At 35.1% G+C, this 22,630-nt stretch overlaps 1 pseudogene; it reads left to right on the top strand.

The window, feature by feature from the left end:
• The first annotated feature begins 17,698 nt into the window (after nucleotides 1-17,698).
• On the top strand, nucleotides 17,699-22,289 carry LOC140822665 (U-box domain-containing protein 44-like; annotated as a pseudogene).
• The last annotated feature ends 341 nt before the right edge of the window (nucleotides 22,290-22,630 follow it).

The following is a 22,630-nucleotide window of genomic DNA, read 5'->3' as shown; positions in this document are numbered from 1 at the left end:
TTTATCACAAAACTTCTTATTTTTTCCTACTAGAAAAGTAAAAAATAATATTTATTTTAGGATTAAATACTTGTTGTTTTATTAAAGTTATAACGGATAGTATTAATGATATAACTCAAAATTTTTTATTGTACAATATTTTAAATGTCATGTTTCAGTTGCTCTTGAGATAATTATTACACATAAAACGTCTTTAGCCAAAATACCATTTATTAAATTTGATTAACAATATATGTAATTGTAATTGTAATTGTAATTGTTACTATATTAGATCTTTGTAAAATTATTTTATATAAACTAACTTGAGTTTAAACTATGAGACTACTATAACCTATTCTAAAAAATAAACTTATATCCAATGAAGGACCTTAATTTCTTTGTAACTAAAAAATGTATCGTGATTCATATGTGCGCGTGTAAAATTGGTATAAATAATAAATAAATTAAAGGATAATTAATTAAAGATCATTAATTAACATGTAAAAAATAAAATATATCCTTTACGTTTATTTGGCATGGAAGAAGTACTTATCCCTTTTTTCCCTATAAATAAGGATACAATGCAGCAGTCTTAATTAATTCAATCCATTCAGAGAAGTAAACATGGTGTGATATTGTTTCTGGCTCACATATATGCTCATCCCATTCCCTTTCATTTGAGATATCCCATGAGCCGAATCAATATCACTCTTGTATGCTTCTCTGCACAACATAAAATCAATTTAATTTCATCTGCATTTGAGTTTCATTTTCATGCAATTTTTTTACTCAGACTCGCGTTTTTTCGGGGTTTTTGATAACTCAGGTATCCAAGTTTTGTCTGACTAATCTTGGTGAAGAAACTCTTCATCTCCGGTTTGTTTTGTGTTTTTGGTTTGAGTTTTTATATATTGATCGAACTACAAGTTAATCCCATCTTTCCGTAGCCCAGCTACTTGACGGCGTTCCATTAATTGTAACGTCCCAAAATTCAAAAGTCCATCTAGATCGAATGATTTTTTTTTTTTTAAATCTACTTCTATGGGGTGGCAAAGCTCGAACCTGAGTCTTTACGAGGAGGAAATAAGGTGAGACCATTAGAGCTAAAGCTCGGTCTCAAATGAAAATTATTTGACCGCCATATATTAATTAATTAATTAAGTTGACCATTAAATTGATATTTTTAAGATATTTTTGAGCTAACGCTTTTAATATTTTAACAACACGTTTAAAAGTTTATTATTATTACTAGCTCTTTAATTCTACAAAATAAATTATAGAAAACCTCCCCAAAATCCCCTTCATGTAAACTTTTTAGCAATTTTGAACCATTTGATCATGTTCATGGTATCGTCTCCTCATCGGGATCATCCCTCGGCATCTACTAAAGTTCTAAAAACAAGTTTTCCCTGTTTGTTTGACGCATCGATGGAAACATATTACGTTTCGATGGATCGTGTTTTGTTTAAAAGATATATACGATCTTTGAGAATCATTAAGGGTTTATATCTATGTTTTGAAGCATCTCCGGTGCATACATATTTCTTTGTATGTGAGTATATATGTATGGGTGTGTGCATAAAGTTTTCGGGTGTGTTTGCGTGGTTCTTTGATGACTGATGTACGATGAAGTGATGCACAGGTACTGGCTCGCGCAAGGGGGCAGTGCGCAGGAGGGAAGAGGCAACCTCGTGAGTTGGGGAGGGTCGGACAGAGGTGTTGTGGGCACGACCGAAGTGTGCAGTTGCTGCGTGCATCTCGTGCGAAAGTGGTTCCCCCGTGGCGCCAATAGGGATGTCAACTTTTCCCACGAGTTTGGGACCCCGCGGGGAAAATCCCAAATGGAGATGGGGATCTCCGATTTTTTCGAGTTTGGGTTCGGGTTCGGGGATTTATAAAAATCCCCTATGTAATTCGGAACGGGTATGGGATTATTATCCCCATCCCCGAAATCCCCGAACCCGTCCCGAAAATAATATCAATAATAAAATAATAGTATTATTAATATTAATAATATAATAATCATATTATTTTTTAAAATATAATATTAATATTGTCTCTAATAATAATAGATAATAATAACTTTTGGTTTGAGAAAATCTCCGAATTCGTCGTCGTCTTGCCATATTAATATTTTTGAAACGGGGATGGGGACGGGGATGGAAAGTTGATCCCCGAAGTTTCGGGTTTGGGGATTCCCCGAACCCGAAAAAGCGGGGATCGGGGCGGGCAGGGGCGGAGCTATGTATGCTCGTATCCGGGCTTTAGCCCGGGTGGCCCAATTTTTTTTGAAAAAAATTATAGGTAAATTTTGTAAAAATTTAGAATAATATGATATTAGCCCGGGTATATCAATATAAAATATTAAAAAATTCTAGAATATAAAATTTTAGCCCGAGCGGAGCGATATTTCTGGCTCCGCCCCTGGGGGCGGATATGGGGGTGGGGATGTAATTCGGGGACGGGGATGGTAATGGGCCAATGGCAAACCCACCCCTGCACCGGTCCATTGCCATCCCTAGGCGCCAAGCTCGTCTTCCTGTCAAGTCACGGTTCCGTCCCTCCAACGTGGCGCGCTGGAAAGTTTTATTTCTAATGAAAACTATTGAGTGCATAAATTTTCATAAATAAAACATTTCTAAAAGAGGGCATTACTTTCGAGATACTAAGTTGAATTTTTGTGAAAGAAGAAATCGTTTGTAGAATTTTAAAGGAAAATATTATTTTCAAAAATATAGGTGAATTAGATATTTGAGGTATCGTGTGTAAATTTTAATGTTTTTGAGTAGCATGCATAAATTATTTTAAAAGGAGACTGCATGAGTAAATTTTAAAATTGAGCACCATGTACCTACACTTTTAGCAAGAAAACTGAAAGGATTTTTAATGACTTGTGGCGAAGCTATGATAAATTTTACGATTGTGTAGATGTCTTCCTCTGGGTTGGGTGTCCAGCCAAACTTTAAGATCTATTATGAGAAGTTAAACCAGAAAATAAGATCCGTTTCACGGAGTTAAACCAGAAAATAAGATCCGTTCAACGGAGTTAAGCCAGAAAATTGCGATATATTCTGTGAAGTTAAGGTAGAAATTTAAGATCTATTCTAGCGATTAAGCCAGAAAATATGAAGATTCATGATTATGAGGAGTTAGGCTATAAGATTTATGACCATGTTATGAGCAACATTTTGCAAAAATATTTGAAGAAAAGTTGACTGTTTGATGATATATACTTTAGAAAATGTGTTGAGTTAATTTCAAAAATAAATAAAAGTGAAGAAAATATCTTTTTATATGTTGAAATTTTGAGGAAAATGTATAATATATGTCTTATTTTATTATATGAAGATGAGAGGAAAAATATACTTTGTATGCAAAATTTTTAAGGAAAACATTTAGTGCATGTCGTATTTTATTAATATCTAAAATTACTTGATGAGCCTCTAAACTCACTAATTTTCATCGATGCAGTTGAGAAAGACTGATGTGTAATAAGCTGACAAAAATGTGCGGTATGTGGTGGGGAGTACTTATCCGAGACGTTCTAATATTTCCACATTTAAGTATTAAATTTACAAATTATATTTGACGTTTTTATTTGTTTGCCAACGAAAATTAAAGATTCAATTCAAGTGTATAGGGATAAATAGTATGCTAATTTGATGAATGTTATTGATTGTGATGAGGATGTTTGATGCACCTTTGTTTAACGTTATTGAATACTTTATATTTTTAAATGAGTAACTTCTTTATCTTTAAATGAGTATTAGTTTAAAAATAATATTATTTGTACTAGTGAAAGACTGCTTATATTTCCATGTTAGCAAAGATGAAATTTTCGAATTTTATATGTTGAAGTTTTAAAGTTTTGGTTAATTTAGTGGGGTGTATTCAATTCAGAGTTTTGATGACTTTTAATGACTTTTTTAAATGATAGACTTTTATGGATTTGATAAATTTTTATTGACTTTTATAGAATCTCACAGATTTATAAACAGATTTATGTAGACTTTTTTGCAAGATTTTTATAGACTTTTGTGGATTTTTTTTTTTATAAAATTTTATAAATTTTGTACTTAACTATAACATGTGATTTCTTTGAACCAATCATTAATTGACATATATAACATATTCAGTTTGAAATTATTTTCAATATTTATATTAATAAATAAATTTACTTTTTTAAAAGTTAAATCGTTTAATCCTTACATGTGTATATATGTGGGTTTATATGCATGTTTGTAGATTTTTTAAAATACATCAATTGATTAACATGTAACCTTTAAATTGATAAAATACATGTGAAAATAATATTATTTATTATTGTGTGAATATAATTTTGTATAAAAATATTATAGCTTACATATTAATTGAAAATACTAAAATGAATTTAAAAAATCATGGTTGTTACCAGAGTATTTAATTATTAAGAATTAAGCAACATTTTTTTGATCATCTTTTATTATTATTGAATATTACATTAATTTGTATAAATCATAAATTAAAAATCACAAAATCAATTCTATAATTCAAAATTTCCCGAGAACAATCAGCCAAAAATGAAAATTTTGAAAAGGAAAGATGAAAATATATATAGAGATAAACTTCGAAAATTTGAGAGAATGATAGAAATAGAGAGGAGAGAAGATAGGAAGAGATGTGATGTGATTCGACGGAGAAAAATAAATAGCTTGTGTATGAGTTAGAAATTTTAAAAATCCATTCAAATCTTTGGGGTGAACCAAATACAATTTTTTACAATTTGTAGTTGTACCTTAGGCTTTAATGTTTGTATGTCAATGAATTCCATGGAGTTATTAAAAGTACATGGAAAAATTGAATACCTATAGACTTTTATAGAGTTTATAAAAGTCAATGTTGAATACCACTTGACTTTTTAAAACTCCATGAAAGTCTATTTTGAATACCACTAGACTTCTATAGAGTATGCAAAAGTCTTGATTGAATACCTCCAGATTTTTAAAATCTACAAAAGTCATTAAAAGTCAATAAATTTCTCAAGTTGAATACACCCCCCTTATTTTTGACCAATATCTTAGCCATATGATGCTGAAATTTATCATGCAAAATTATATATATATATATATATATTTTTTTTTCAGTTTAAAGCTTCAACTTCAATATGAAAACTGGGTAGTATGATATCTGAAACAAAATATATATTTAAACTTGATATTAAATTTCATATAAAAGTATAATTTTCATCATTTGAGGGAATAATTGCTCTTTCTAGCTTTCCACGGCGAAAAAAAAATCCTGAATTCTAAGATATAATTTATTCTTTGAAATAATTTTTCTCTAAATACAATTTCTTATTGATAAGATTTTATGAAATATGGAATTAAAGGTTTTGCCTTTCTAGGATGATAATTATAATAAGTTTTTTATGATATGGTATTATTGTTTAAAAAGGAGATTGTTTCTAATAAAACTTTGATTTCTATATCTTGTAGACTTCTTTTTGAAGATAAACCCTAGAAGATGAGGAAACCATAAATAAGAGAAACAAGATAAGGAAAGGGCTTCTTCGAATATTTTGCTTTTGACTCTTCGCTTGAAAGTTTTCGTCGCCGCTTACTATTGCACTTTTGCATGTTGTGAAACTCAGAGAAAATAATTCACAAGGACGTTGTTATTTTGAAGAGTGATGTTTCACGTGTTGCCGTGATTGTTGGAGACATATGCAGACAACACACATGGAAGTGTTGACTGAAGATCACATTTCGTTACTGCAGTTTTTTGTATCGTGTTTTTGTTTTCTTGACGTTTTAGTGTTGGTAGTTATTTTAGAAAGCAATTTTTTTTTCTCAAAGGATTGAGAAAATTGATTTTCTTTAAAATCACAAGTAATTGGTTTCGTAAACTGAAAGTTGTTTTCTAGTGATTATTTTGTCCCGAGGTACCATGCAAGTATTTATACTTGTGCACAATAAATCCTGAGTTATTTGGTTTTAAGTTATTTATTTGCGTGTTACAATATTCATCTATGTCTTGTCAAAATGTTATAACATTTAAGACAAAATTTAAATATGATACACACTATCGTTTAAACCTTAAAATATTCCTTGTAACCCACAAGTGGTATCAGAGCGGTCTCTTGATATACTAAGAGTTGATCCTGAATATTTTGTTTAACAGACTTGCTTTTTAATGGACTCGTCACTTGCAAACGCATCACTTCTACTACCTGTCCTGGATGAATCCAACTACAGTCTATGGAAGGTTAAGATCAGAATATACATTAAATCCATAAATGAATGAGCGTAGCAACGTGTAGTCAGGCGGCTGGAGTGCACCGAAAAGAATAGATGAAGATGGTGATACCTTGATAAAGCCTAAAAATGAGTGGAACTCTGGGCCTTAAATGATATTTTCACCTCAGTCGATCTTAATATGTTCAGCCTGATTACAAACTATGTATCAGCTAAGGATGCTTGGGAAATCCTTCAGAAGCACTGTGAAGGTTCTGAAAGTGTGAGGAGAACAAAAATAAAAATGCTGACATCAAAATTCGAGAATCTGAGGATGGAAGAAACTTAAACTATCATCGAGTATGACTGACGTCTTAGAGTGATTTCCAATGAAGCTTTCAGCCTAGATGATCTAATCTCAAGTGAAAGGTTGGTCAGAAAAGTTCTCAGATCACTGCCCGAACGATTCAATATTAAAATTTGTGCAATTGATGAAGCAAAAGACACAACTAAACTTACATTGGAAGATTTGATAAGCTCTCTTCGTACCTTCGAAATGAACATGGATATGCAGAAGAATGACAAGGGTAAGACTATTGCTTTCCAGGTATCAAATGACTCCTATAATGATCTTCTTCAATTGTCACAAGAAGTAAATAAGTTTGATCTTTTCATAAATTACAAAGAGGTTTGGATACTATTTGAAGAGGATCAGAGACAAAAAGAAGACTGGATAGCCATCCAAATTCCCTAGCATCATTGCTCCAGAAAAACCTCAGAAGTTTGCAGTCCAAGGACATTTCGACAAAAGAATGAAGAAAAGAGCCAGCTTAATCCAAAGAGATATGACTCTGTGCAATGCAGAGAGTGTCATTGCTTTGGATACTATGCCAACGAATGTACAATTAGATCCCGTAAGAACAAATGACTTAATGTTTCGCCGAGTGACGAGAAATCTAATGATGAGGAAGAATCCAATGAAGAAGATAATCACACATCCCTGACTGCATTCCTGGAAGAAAAACGTTAGTTACAAGTGAATCTATTAGGTGTTGCCTTGGGTGTTGCCATACTTGGCCGCAACATATGCCCAAAATCATTCTGCCTCAACTCAATAACTTCTGAAACCGTAATAACAGATGAATATGTCGAAGTTGATTATGATGAAATAACTCTGGAGAGTGTGCAAAAACTTTATAAAGTGTTGTATGCTGATTGGATTAAAACAAATAAGTTAAACACAACTCTCACAGAGGAGAACTCATAGCTGGAGTCTGTAGTTGCCAAACTCGAGGTGATTTTGAGCAAGAAGGATTTAGAATTGTGCAAAACCAAAGAAGAGCTTAAGAAGGCAACTGAAACTCTTACCAAGTTCAACTCGAGTACATCTAAGCTGGATTCTATATTGATGATTGGAAAAGATGATAAAGATGGATTAGGTTTCAAAAACAGTATCTTTGAAATTGGAGAATCGTCTAAATCTACTGTTTTTGTAAAAGAAAAAGTTGACACAACTAAACGGCCTCAAGTCACAACTCTTGTGACGAAATCTCCATCGAAGGGACAAACTGCTACTCATAAGCTGAAGACAAGGAAACACAAGTATACTTGTCACTACTGCTTTAAGTCTGGTCATATTTGACCAAACTATTTTAAGCTTAGAGATGACTGCATCAACAACAAAGCAAATCGGATATTGTCCAACGTGTTGCCCAACATCTATTGCAACACCTCCAACTATCGACCTACAGTAAGGAAAGTTTGGGTACCAAAGGTAAAAATTCACTGTAATATTGTGCATACATCATTAAAAACTAACACTGCAGGTCACTGGTACTATGATGGTGGAAGCTCACGCCACATTATAGGTTCATGTGAACATCTCACGGACTACATTGAACAAAAGGACGGTAGAGTAACCCGTGGAAGGGGAGCAAAAGGAAAGATTGTTGGAAAAGGAACATTAAATGTTGAAGGACTGTCGAAACTCCACAATATGCTACATGTCGAGAGATTAACTTTGAACTTAATAAGCATTAGACAATTGTCTGATTACAATTTACATGTTAAGTTTAATAAACATACATGTGAAGTTTTTGATGATGCTAATATTTGCGTAATGATAGGTACGAGATCTCTTGACAACTGCTATCAATTAGGAGGAAACTTGTCTGCAAACATGCAAAAGTAAGTGAACCAGACCTCTGGTATAAAAAATAGGGGCATGCAAATTTCAAAACCTTGAAGAATGTGAGTAAGTATGATGCCATGATAGGTATGCCTAACTTGTCATCTGGTATATGATATGTGTGTGGAGATTGCCAAAAGGGTAAGTAAATTCGCGTGTCACATCCCGTGTTGCCACATTTCGAGACAACACATTGTCTTGATTTGTTACACATGGACCTTATTGGTTGTAAGGCTCGAGATTAATAGTTCTCATCGACATAATACTCGGAATATATGAGTATGTATATATATAATGAGGAGTGTTAAGTGAGATGAGAATAAGAAATACATGGACAAGAGGAGAAAATCTTAAAATTTGGACAGAACAGTTGGCGCATATGCGCGGAAAGAGTGGCGCATATGCGCGACATTTACAGTAGCATTGGCGCATATGCGCGGAAAGAAGCGGCGCATATGCGCGACACCTCCAGTAGCTGTGGCGCATATGCGCGAGATAAAGTGGCGCATATGCGCGAGTGTTATTTTCTGCCAAGTGCCGAGACAGTAGGTCTCGCGCATATGCGCGAGTAGTGACCGCGCATATGCGCGAGACGTGTAATTCAAAGAAAAAGCCATGTGTTTGTTTTCATGCAAGATATATATAGAGTTGTCTCTATTCCTTGCCATTTCAGAAGCCAAACCGAGAGAGAGAGAGATTCAAGGGAGAAGAAAGGTTCTTTCAATTCAAAGTTAATTAGTGCAAGATTTTCTTATCCAAACTAAAATCTAAGTATAGATTTGGACTCCTCTCATCAAAGGCTACAAAGTGATGTAAGTTTTATGTAATTTCAACAGGTTTCGAAATTCAGATGTTTGGGAAATTAGAATATGATAGTAATATTGTGTTCTTGACGTATTGAGCATGATATATTTGTAAACGGATCAAAGAAATGATATCATATGCATTTCCTATGAATTTCAGTATGGTTTATGAATTATTGGGGCAGAATTATTGTGTTTTAGATGGATATTGTATTGGATTATGAATGAGAATGATTGAGAATGAGTTAGTGTTGATATATGTTAAGAATTGGATTGACCGGTATCGAGAATTACGTCGTTATGCCGTCAAATTGTATCGAGATCACGTAGTGACTTGGATATGTGTTGATTTAGATTAGAGATTGATAGATTGTATATCAACATTTCCATTTCAGATTCAGTTTGGCGACCGTGACAGCGATTGTGCGACGAAAGCTATAGTACATGTTTTGTTTGGGGAATTACGACTCAAATGAGATCACATTTGAGTTTCCCAACAAAATCACATACTTGTTTTATTGTTTATATCTAGATATGATTATGATTGTTTATAGATTTGTTTATAGAACTTGTATACGAATCTTTCTATGCTTTGTTTACAGATCATGTGGCATTGCATTAGAATGATTATGCTTGTTTACAGATTGTGTATTCATGCATTAAGATAGGACAGTCTGGAGATCAGGCAGAGTACTAGACGTTCGGCGATATCACAGCTTAGGGGAAGATCACCGCCCCTATTGTAGACGCGGATACAGATCAGGCCGAAGTCTAGGAATAAGACAGACAACACCTCGATTGGGAGGGTAGGTGACAGACAGTGCCGTCTTATTCACAACGGGATCCCTAGAGTTCTAGTCGAGTCGAGTCTAGACATGATTAGATTCGCATTGCATGATTATATATGAATGATATTCATATTAGCATGTTTCATGTATTTAGATTGTTTTAATGCAAGTATACATGTTTATACTGGGATTTGTTCTCACCGGTTTTCCGGCTGTTGTTATGTCTGTATGTGTGCATAACAACAGGTGGGGCATGATCTGGGTCGAGACAGCGATGATCATGATAGCGTGGTGATCTCGGGCGCAGCAGAGGACTAGTGGTTCTTTTGTTAGGCTTGTACTATCATTTGAGTTTAGATGATAGTGAACACTAGTTGTATATAGATCAAGACATGTACTTTATGTTTTATATTGTAAATTAAACTAAGAACTTATGTTTGTTTAGTTACATTTGATTTAATGTAAAAAGCGAAAATTTGACCCACGTTTTATAACAACGATCCATTTAATCCCAAGAAAAAGAATTAGAGCCCGGGTCCCCACATTGGTTCTATAGAAGTTGAAATTTTTGGAGGTAATAAATATTCTTTTGTGTATGTAGATGACTTTTCACGATTTTCATGGGCATGTTTAATCAGAGAAAAGTCAAACACATTTGATGCATTTAAACATTTAGTCATAAGAATTAGTAATCTCCATAATTTGAAGTTGGGATAATCAGAACTGATCATGGTAAGAAATTTGAAAACTTCTTATTCTTATCTTTTTGTGATAGGAAAGGAATATCACATGAATTATCTGCTTCAAAAACTCCACAACAAAACGAGATAGCTGAACGCAAGAATATAACACTTCAAGAAATGGTTAGGGTAATGCTGAGCTCGAAGAACATTTCAAAATGTTTTTGGGCTGAGGCCCTAAACACTGCATGTCACATAACAAACCGTGTGTATTTAAGAAGCATATCAACAATGACATCATATGAGATAATAATGGGAAAGAAAACAAATCTTAAATATTTTCATGTTTTCGGTTGTGTGTGCTATGTTTTGAATGATAGAGATCACCTTAAAAAAATTTGACCTGAAAAGCGATAAATGTTTATTCCTTAGATATGTTATTAATAGTCGTGCTTATCAGATGTTTAATCTTAGAACTAGAACTATTATGAAGTCTATTAATATTGTTTTTTTATGATCATGCAGACCTGAAAAAGAAAACTGTCGAGGATGACGTAGATGACCTTCTGGAAATTTCCATCTCACTAGAAAATTCAGGTGTTGCCCCTTATGTTGCAATCGAAGATGGAATAAATATTCCAAAAAAAAAAAATCAAGAAAAGTCATTCATCATCTCAAATTATTGGAAATGTGTATGGAGATATACGAACCCAGAAGAAATAAAAGGTTGATTACCGCAAGATGGTCAGGTTACTATGCATGAGTCTCATGTACTCTAAGGTTAGAAATTCATGTTTTGTATCTTAATTTGAACCCAAAAATGTCGATGAATCATTAAAAGATGAGTTTTGAACAAATGCGATGCATGATGAGCTTGAGAAGTTTGTTCAAAATGATGTGTGTTATTTAGTTCCACCTCCTGACAATGATAACAAAATTAGTACAAAATAGATTTTTAAGAATAAAACTGATGAGTCAGAAAACATCATTCGAAACAAAACAAGGCTAGTTGCTCAAGGGTACACAAAGGTAGAGGAGGTTGACTTTCATGAGAGATTCGCTCATGTAGTCCGTATATGTTAGACAACCTAAAGAATTTGAAGATCCACATCACTTGGATCACGTTTACAAGTAAAAAAAGGTTCTCTATAGATTGACGCAAGCACCTCGTGCATGGTACGATAGACTGACTGAGTAATTACTCGAAATTTTCTTCAAACGAGGTGAAGTAGATAATTTTTTTCCCCAAAAGTTTAAAAGTGAAATTCTTATCGGTCAAGTTTATGTAGATTACATCATTTTGGTGAATCTTCTCAAAAACATGCTGATAATTTCGTTGAGTGTATGTCCTCTATCTTCGAAATGAACATGGTTGGTGATTAATTTTTTTTCTTGGTTTGAAAATTAAACAAATGCATGATGGTATTTTTTTATGCTAAAGTAAATGTGCCAAGAATCTGATTAAGAAATTTGCAAATGAAAATACTAAAAAAATCAGTACACCTATAGGATCTTTTGAAAAATTGTGCAAGGATGATGTTGCCGAAAATGTTGACAACACCTTATACCGCAGCATCATAGGAAGCCTATTGTATTTGACTGCTAGTCAACCTGACATAATGTTTAGCTTTTGTTTGTGTGCTTGTTACCAATTAAACCCTAAAATTTCAAATCTAAAAATTGTGGAGCGTATCCTACGCTACATAGGTGGAACTATAGACTTAGAACTATGGTATACCCAAGAAACTATCACCAACCTGGTAGGCTTTTCAGATGACGATTGGGTTGGAGATTTAGATGCTAGGAAGAGCACAACTGTAGGATGTTTCTACCTTGGCAATAACATAGTCAGAAGCCAAATTGTGCATATCTTTCAAATGATGAATCCGAATATGTGGCCGCTGGAAGTTGTTGCTCCAAACTCTGTTGGATGAATCAAATGGTAGATGACTATGAATTTAAGAGTGAAACCTTACTTGTGTACCGTGACAATCCCAATGCAATTGACATTTCAAAAAATCTAGTACAACACTCTCGAACAAAACACGTTGACATACGACATCATTTTATTTGAGATCTAGTAGAAAAAAGTTTAATCCGCATGGAATTTGTTGGTACAAATAATCAACTGACTGACATATTCACTAAAGTATTAGACTTTGAGAGATTCTCTAACTTAAGAAATCTCCCAGCATGTGTGCAATCTCACCATTCATGGATATTGTCTTAGATGTTACAACATCTCGGATAACACCTAATATTTATGTGCATTCTTAGGACTTAAACATTCTACATTTTCATGCATACTGTTATATGTTGTTTTTTTCACTATGTTACATAATATTCTGATGTGATGACAATTCCTTACCTTTAGTTTCATCAACACATTTGGTTATTATATATTCTGATTAGGTCACAAAGTAATTGTGTAGGACCGAGTGCTTACCGCTTAACCAAAAGCTATAGCTGGTGGTAATGGTGCAACTCAAATATTTTAAACCGCACAGTAGCTCAAGCACCACGGTTCGATCACTCTACCATGCTGGGATAATTATTGCACCCAACAATCTCTCTCCCAATAATTGCACTCCTTGCAATCAATAGAAATCAAACCCGTGACCTTGGCTCTGATATCAATTATAGGACCGGGGGCTTACCGCTTTACCAAAAGCTATATCTGATGGTAATGGTGCAACTCAAATCTTTTAAACTGCACAGAAGCTCAAGCATCGCGGGTCAATCGCTCTACCAAGCAGGGACAATTATTACACCCAACAAATTGAGAGATGTTCGTGTACTTCATGCCCTTGTCTCATGTGAAAAGTGAATTGAAAAGTTTATAAAAATAAAAGATAGTATAATATGTTCTGTATTAAAAGAAAAAGAATGTAAAAAGATACATAAAAGAGTCCAACGAAGATTGTTATTTTAGTGTGAGAGCTACCACTAAATTAAATACAAAAATCAAATAGAAGAAAATAAAAAAAGCTACCTAGATGAGTCCTAAGAAGACCCCGTTCCTCTAATGTGGGAGCTATCAATTCTATATTCAGAAACTTCACAAGCCTCTGAGTGTGTAGAAAAATCAAAATTGTTTTAGGAATTGGACGTGTTGTCGGAAGAGGTTGCCAACATCAGTGAAAATTCAGTTGAGTCAAGAGGGTGTAAGTATTTTTACAAAGAAAATTCGGTAAAGAACACAATTTTGCTAGAAATCTAATTTATATGCTTTCTGATGATTTAGTGGGTTGACTAATGAGGAGTTTAAATCTGGAATTAATTTTGAAAACAACGATGTTGGATGAAATCACGTAGCAAGATTTTCGGAAAGATTTTCACACGTTAGAATTTTACCGTTGGAAACTAATCGAGCAATTTGTTAGGATTTGATGGGTGTTTATTTTTGTTACCATTGTACTGAGTGTGTGGAATTATTTTAACCCATAACGTCTAAATTCTTACTTACGTTCTCTGAAAAATTTTCCGACAAAATTGCCTGCTATTCCCTCTGAATTCTTTCTAAATACATTTTTCTTTCGTTCAATCACCTCTGAATTCTACAATGGCATGACACAATTACAATCCACTAGACATCCGAAGCGAGATGAGACATATGGAGGATGTTGCTCATGTTCCCGCAAAACTACTGAAACAATAGCCCCAGGCGGGAATGAATTTGATGCGGAAAATCCCCCAGATTATGCTGCTATAAACCAAGTGTTTCCATCGGCCCCCATTGCTAGACGATCAAAGAGGCAGGATGGAAACAACCCAGACCTCACACCCAACAAAAGGTTTTGCCACAAGGGTGAGCCCTCAGCTCGACCCTCACTTGCTGATCCTTACGATACTTCTGGAGACGATTCAGACCATGAACTGGTGGCCTGTAAAAAGACCACAACAAAAACTGCGAAAAACCCATTCTCATCCTCCTCCTCCGATGAGAAATCCTCAAGTTCTACTGATGAAGAACCACAAGTTCATCCAAAGACGTCCATTTCATCTGATGAGGACGAAGTCTCTTTGGCTCAAGTGCTAGATAATTTGAAGATGCCAAGCACTCTGCCCTTGCATCAGCTCCTCAAATTTCTGATGAAGAGCCTGATCCTGAGATGATGCAATAATTTGAAGATAATTGCCCCACAGGTTCCACCGATTCCTCCTCAAAAAGCACTGATGAAATGATTAAGAAAGGCATAGAAGCTTCCTCTGATAGTACAAGTGTTGTGCCAGCTGTTGAAGACATCCCGGACAACACCGAATTCAGTGACTATGATTTGGACAGAGCCTTCAGTACAAAGTTCTATACCGAGCAGGCTCTGTCACAATGGACTCACTATGCCAACAGAGAGATTCTTGACGAAAAGAACGTGGATACAGATGCATTTTTTAGATAGAAACTGGTAACCTTTCTCAAAATTCGTTAGCTGTTTTTAACAGTGTCTGCTATGGTGCCATACTGCCGCAACCAGTGCTTGAATTTTAAAAAAATATGTCACAAAGTGTTGCTGATGAAAGGTCTAGGAAACGGGAAGGTGTTTGTCTGTAACAAGATGTATGAATTCAATCCAAGTGTGATCAACAACTTCTATCACACTCCTGTAGATGTAGAAGAAGGCCTCCAACTGGACATCCATGAAGCTTCAATAATTACAGGAGGCCTCGTCAATCAATTTCCGGCACATCCAAATTGGTGTCTGCCTCAAATCTGACATCTCTTTACTCGGTTATCCATAAGATTATTGTTCGGAACTGGACCCCTTCCACGAATTCCACCATCGTCACCAGACAGCAAGCACTGAATCCTTTTGCCATTGGTACACCTGGTACCTTCAATTTTGGCAAACTTGTCTTCAAGACAGTCAATTTGCCGAAGAAGGACTCAAAATATCTAAGCTACCATTCCCTTCACTGATTTACGAGATCCTTGAGTCTCAAGGTTTCTTTAAAGACATTGAAGAACACATATCTAATGCAGGTGAGCTACTGAAGATTTCTCCTGCCCTTCTCAAAGGCAATCGAAAGACAGACCTACCTTGGTCCGAGTCTCGTGATGCATCTACAGTCTCTGACATCCCTCAAGCCACTCTGGATACTACTGCACATACGGGATATGTGATGATTTCCACTGCTGCCATCCAAGCCCAAATCGATCATGCTCTTGCAAAGATAGTTCGAGCCAGGATGATCTGGCCTACTATGAGATCTCGTTGCATATTATATGTTGGCGTTGTAGTTGCTGTCCATTCTGGACAAAAAAAGAGAGAGATCACACTGGAGCACAAACTAATGAGACTGGTCCTCTTCCTGACACTGGTAGTGATCAGTGATTATTCATAATGCTCTGTGACCAATTTTCTCTATTTTTGATATTTTGTTTTGATTTTATGTATTCATGCTCTACCTGAAAGTTGTGCAGTGAATGTTTGTTTCTCTCCTGTGTTGTCTCATGTGTTGTTAATAATTATGACAACACGTATGCTAACTTGATCAAATTTAGGAAGAGACATGTCATCACATTCAGGGGGAGAAGGATTCTTATATACAGAGGGAGACCAAATGAAATTAATATGAAAAATGAAGTTTGTGTTGATTTTGTCCAGAAAACAAAAAGAGGGAGATTGAAAGAAAAATAAGCTTGGATTCCGAGATATAATTATTCCTTGAAATAATTTTTCCCTAAATATAATTTCTCTATTGTAAGATTTTATGAAATATTGAATTAAATATTTTGCCTTTCTAGAGATGATATTTATGATAAGATTTTTATGATATGATATTATTGTTTAAAAAGGAGATTGTTTCTAATAGAACTTTTGATTTCCATGTCTTGCAGACTTCTTTTTGAAGATAAACCCTAGAAGATGAAGAAACTATAAATAAGATAAGTACGCTAAGGAAAGAGTTTCTTCGATTTTTCTGCTTTCGACTCTTTGCCTGAAAGTTTTCATGGCCGCTTGCAGTTGCACTTTTGTACGTTTGTGAAACTCAGAGAAAATAATTCACAAGGACGTTGCTGTTTTGAAGAGTGTTGTTTCACGTGTTGTCGTGATTGTTAAAGACATATGCAGACAACACGCATGGAAATGTTGGCTGAAGATCACGTTATGTTACCTGCAGTTTTGGAATCATCTTTTTGCTTTCTTGAATATATTTTAGTGTTGGTAGTTGTTTTAAAAAGCAGTTTATTTTTCTCAAAGAGTTGAGAAAATTGATTTTTTTTTTAAAACAACCGGTGATTGGTTTTTGTAAACTGAATGTTGTTTTCTATTGATTATTTTGTCCTGAGATACCCGCGCAAATATTTATACTTGTGCTCAATTAATCCTACGTTATTTGTTTTAAGTTATTTATTTGTGTGTCACAATATTTGCTGCGTGTTGTCATTAGATGTTATAACATTTTGAGACAACATTTAAATCTGATACACATGATCGTTTAAACCTTCTACATTTTACGTTAAACAAAATATTCCCTGTAATCCACACACGGGATGAAGAATATTGTTGCTTTATATTCAGGATACATGTTTTCTGTAATAAAATGCTTCACTCATATAAAACAAATATATGTTTAATTGATTTTTTATTGATTTTTTAAAATTTATGTTTAGTTTGTTTGGATATTTTTTGTCTTTTTCCTACTAATATAATGAATTTTGTTTTGCTTATTTTTTTATATTTTTTCTGCTTTTTATTAAGGCAAAAACTTTGTGTGAGACGGTCTCACGGGTCGTAGTTGTGAGACGGATCTCTTATTTGGGTCATCCATGAAAAAGTATAATTTTTTATGCTAAGAGTATTACTTCTTATTGTGAATATGGATAGGGTTGACCCGTCTCACAGATTAAGATCCGTGAGACGGTCTCACATGAGACCTACTCTTTTATTAATCTTCGTGGACTTTTATGATTATTGTGTATTTTGGGAAGTCGTGAAAAATTCGATACAAATAATATATATATATATATATTTGGTGAAAAAAAAAAATGAAAATGAGACCACCCCCCTGGCGAAAGTCGTTTGTCGACAAAGACATCGCTTTTCTTTGAAACCCGCTGTTTACTCAGGCGTTGACTCCATAAACTTATCAACGACCCACGTTTTCATTAAATTTCCAAAAGGATACGTGGGGAAGCCGCTCAAAGAGAATTCAATGCCTCAATTTTCTCAGGAAGGCTGGGAATCCGAGCTACAAGCATAGTTCAGAGACAAGAATCGAAATCATATATATTACAGGTAATAACTGATCGTTTATATATGTTCATCTTTATTTGTATAGCTTCAAAAATCAAAATATTCATGTACGTTCATGGCAGAATTTAAGTGGGCGAAGTTGGAGTGAAGGATAAACTAATTAAACTGCAAAGCTGAAAATGGTGCCGAAATCACGTTTCGGAGACGGCGACCTCCCAAACTCCCTCTCTCCATTAGATTCTTGAATTGATCATCTGTTGTTTTCACTCTATGCGTAGCACTTTGAAAAAATTGTTTGAATATGTAAGTACCAAATAACAGAGAATTGTATGTTTCGGATATATATGTTGTTTGCGGTGATGTAACACTTAACACAACACACATCGGAATAAATAATTTATCACACAAATACTTTATGTAAAAATATTTTTTAAGTAAATAAATTAAGACACAATACATGTAAACGGGTGCTTATGATTCTGTATATTTGTTTCTCTAGTTAACATGCGTGTGGGAGACATGCATATAATAATTCTAAGCCCACCTATCTCGACCGACCTTGAGCTTTGAGCTTTCTATTCTTTGAAGAAAATTATTCTTCTCCTCTGTTGTATTTATATACGTAGTATTCACTCTTGCTGTAATGTATCTGATGTGGGCTTGAAAAAATACAGGGAAAATCGATATCAATATGGCACAGGTCCTCTAGCTAGTGTAGTTCATTATGGCAATTGATATCATTATGAGACTGAGAGGTTAATGGATGATTGAGGAAATATATGGATTAGAGATTTGATAGATTGTATCTTAAAATGGAAAGAAATGACGGTGCCAGCTGATATTCTTCTTGATATTGCTCAATCAACATATGGAGCAGTAGTTGCTGCAGGAAAAGTCCATATTCAGAAGGAGAATTTCAAGAAATACTCAATTTTCTTGGAGAAAACAGCAATTTTCTACGAAAGTTGTCCGAGTTCAAAGTGCAAAATCTTGATTCCTTTGATAGTGCTATTGCGAATCTTAAACAAGAAATAAAATTTGCAAAGCATCTTTCTGCGGAATGCAGCAAGCGGAATAAAATCTATCTCCTCCTAAGTTGTAGGAGGATTGCAAAGGAAATAGAGAAAAGTACTAACAATATTGGTCGAGTTATGAGCATATTCTGTTTAGGAACTTTGGAGGTCTCATCTGAAACAAAGGATCAGATTTTGAATCTGTGCAAAGATATGGAGAACACCCAGTATCAAGTACCAGCAATAGAGGAAGAAATCTTGCAGAAAATAGAAACCGGTATAGAAGAGCGGAATGTTGATAGTTCCTATGCGAGTGATTTGCTGAATGGTATCTGTGGGTATATAGGAATCTCAACGAAAATGAGGAACTAAAGATAGTATTCAAAAATTTCAAGGATGAGATAGACAGCCTCGAATCGAGGGCAGAGGCTTTATGGATGGAACAGATCATTGTACTGCTAGGAAATGCTGATATAGTCACGACCCCTAAAGAAAAGAAGATAAAGTATTTTACAAAAACGCGACTCGTTAGGGAGGCAGCAATTGGAACCTCTCCAGTCATTTTACTGTCCGATAACCGGTGATGTCATGGTGGATCCTGTGGAGACTTTTTCTGGCAGACGTTCGAGAGAGAAGCAATCGAGAAATGGTTGGAGGAAGGGAATCACTTCTGCCCGTTGACAAAAACTTCGTTGAGTAAATCATCCCTACGACCAAACAGAAGACTTCGAGAATCTATCGAAGAGTGGAGAAAGCGAAATATCATGATCCGCATAGCTTCTATGAAATCTGAAATCCAGTCAAGTGATGAGATGGAACAGCTAAATGCTCTCAAGAAACTGCACGGATATTTGCATAATGAGTGAGCTGCACAGGGAATGGATTGTAATGGAGGACTATATACCAATTCTCGCCAGCCTTCTTTCTCTAAAAAGTAGTGAATTTAGAGTGCATTCTTTGGCCATTCTTTACTCCCTTGCAAAGGATGGAGATGATAACAAGGTAGATGTCTTTATCTATAATTTTGAATTATTTTCATTTATTTCAGTATTTGATCCTGAAAAACCAAAGGACATATTTTGGAATCAAATTTGATATAATTAAAATTATAATGCCTAGTTGATATCATTTATCAGGAGAGGATTGGTAACGTAAACCACTGCATCAAATACATAGTTCGCTCTCTTGCACTAAGGTTGATGAAAGTATACTAGCATTGCAACTGCTTTTGGAACTGTCGAAAAGTAGATTGTTAACCTAATTGGGAGTGAGCGTGGTTGCATACTTCTCCTTGTCACTTTAGCAAGCAGTGATGATACTCGAGCTTTGGAACACGCTAAGAAGATTTTGGACAACCTAGCACACCTTGATCAGAATGTTATACAGATGGCACGGGCGAAATATTTTGAACCTTTATTGCAGCGTCTCTGTGAAGGTATATGTTCAACATCATCTTGGTATCATTTGAACTTTACGAATTACCTACATATGATAATCTGATACCCACAATACAAAACTGTGTGATTGAATAATGGTAATATTTGGTTAGTTTTGACCGATTGATTTAGGGGGTCAATAATTATTTCAAAGCTTCTCTAGCAACTATCGCATAAACCGAAATCATTGTGATGAATTTGATGTCCCCTCAATGTTCAGAGTCGATTTAACTTTCTCATCACTGAATCTTTATATGTGGTTGGTGGCTTCAAAAGCTGAATTTAATCTAGTTGACAGGTCTGTTCAGGACCTACAAGTATGCAAGTGATTATGGCCGAGACGTTGGGCGAGATTGAACTGACTGATCATAACAAGCTTTGTCTTTCTAGAGAGGGGGTGTTAAAGCCACTTCTTAATATGCTTCATATAGTGATATAGACGTAAATAAAGCAGCCGTTAAAGCTCTACAGAACCTCTCAGGAGTGGCACAGAATGGGCTGCAACTAATTAAAGAAGGTGCTAAAGATCCATTATTTGAGCTTCTCTTTAATCACAACTTGTCGTTCCCTGACTTCCGTGAAAATGTCGCGAAAACGATCATGCACTTAGCCATTTCGACGACTACACAAAAGCGTTTGAGGATCAGATTTCACTTTTGGAAAGCGAGGAGGATGTTTTTAAATTGTTCTCTCTTATTTCATTAACTGAACCTGATATGCAACAAACACTCCTTCTCACGTTCCAAGCTTTGTGTAAGTCGTCTTCCGGTTTTGCTGTAAGGACTAACCTGAGAGGACAGGTGACATCAGCTCTTTCCAATCTTCGTTTTCTTTCATTTATACCTGAAATATAAGTTATCTTGTTATATTTGATTCAAAGAGTCACCTAATGATACGTTTTTTCTTGCTTTTCCATTTGCTAGATCGTGCGTCAAAGTACTGATCCAATTATGGAATTTGAAGACCTTCTTTGAGGAAAACTCTGTAAAATTGTTCTATATCTAATTCAAGATGGTGGCCATTCACGTTCTCGGAGCATAACAAACAATGAATGCATTAGTACTTTGGTACTATACTCAGGAGTCCCCACTAATGAGAAGAATTATCTGCTGCAGTGGCATAATCTCTCGTCTCCCACACGATCCTCAGACATATCAGAATCTTTCTGAACTTGAGCTCTAAAAGCCGTCATTGATTGCCTCGCTTGCAGAAGCACTCCGCTTCAGATAAGAAAGGGATCATAGAAAAACGCTACCGAATCCCTATGTCGTTTCACGGTTCCCTCGAATCTTGAATGCCAAAAAAAAGTAGCAGAATCAGGAATCATCCCTGATCTGGTGTCACTACTTGAATCCGGAACTTCTTGTACCAAACAAAATGTAGCTATCACGCTGAAACAGTTGTCGGAAAAACACAAGCAAGTTGACCTTCATGGACAAAAAAAGTCCTTTCTTCAGTTGTTGTTTGAAGTCTCCAGAAACTACCTGTCCTTTACACGGTGGGATTTGTACCATCGAATCATCATTCTGCCTTTTGGAGGCTCGTGCTGTGGACCCCTTCTGCTCGTAATGGATGAATCAGCACACCGCGCTCGTGAATCTGCCTAGATGCGATTTTAAACATTGGTTGTCGATGGTGAAAACCTGCAGAAAGGATCCAAGATTCTTGATGAAGCTGGCGTTGTACCTAAAATAATCAAGACTTTGGATTCGTCTAGCTCGGGTATGCAAGAAAAAGCACTCGGTGCATTACAGCGGATATTTAAACTCGTCGAATTCAGAACTAAGTATGGGAAATCTGCAGAGATGTTTCTAGTGGAAATCACTCAGAGGGGGAGTGGTATCGCAAAATCTTTGGCTGCCAGAATACTGGTTCAGTTGGGTGTACTGCATGAACAGTCAACTTTTTTCTGATGATGCATGTTTTTTTGTTCGTATTATTATTGTGATAATTTTTGTATTTGATCTTGGAGATGATGAATATAGTTATAGTAATGGTTTGGAATTTTTTCAGTGAAAAGTTTTCTGTTATTCGAGTTTTAACCATTGAAATAATATCATATTGATAAGAATCACATGTTCAAAAATCAATGGCAAAAACTTTAGTGAGACGGTCTCACGAATCGTATTTTGCGAAACAAATCTCTTATTAGGTCATTCATGAAAAATATTCTTATTTGGGTCATTCATGGAAAAATATTACTTTTTATGCAAAGAGTATTATTTTTATTGAGAATATCGTAAAGTTAACCCGTCTCATAGATAAAGATTCGTGAGATTGTCTTATAGATAAAGATTCGTGACACGATCACACAAGATACCTGTCCTCAATCAAA

This window comes from Primulina eburnea, unplaced genomic scaffold (assembly GCF_022965805.1).
Source record: "Primulina eburnea isolate SZY01 unplaced genomic scaffold, ASM2296580v1 ctg973_ERROPOS9739907, whole genome shotgun sequence".
NCBI classification, from domain to species: domain Eukaryota; kingdom Viridiplantae; phylum Streptophyta; class Magnoliopsida; order Lamiales; family Gesneriaceae; genus Primulina; species Primulina eburnea.
This window is presented reverse-complemented; position numbering and strand designations above follow the sequence as displayed.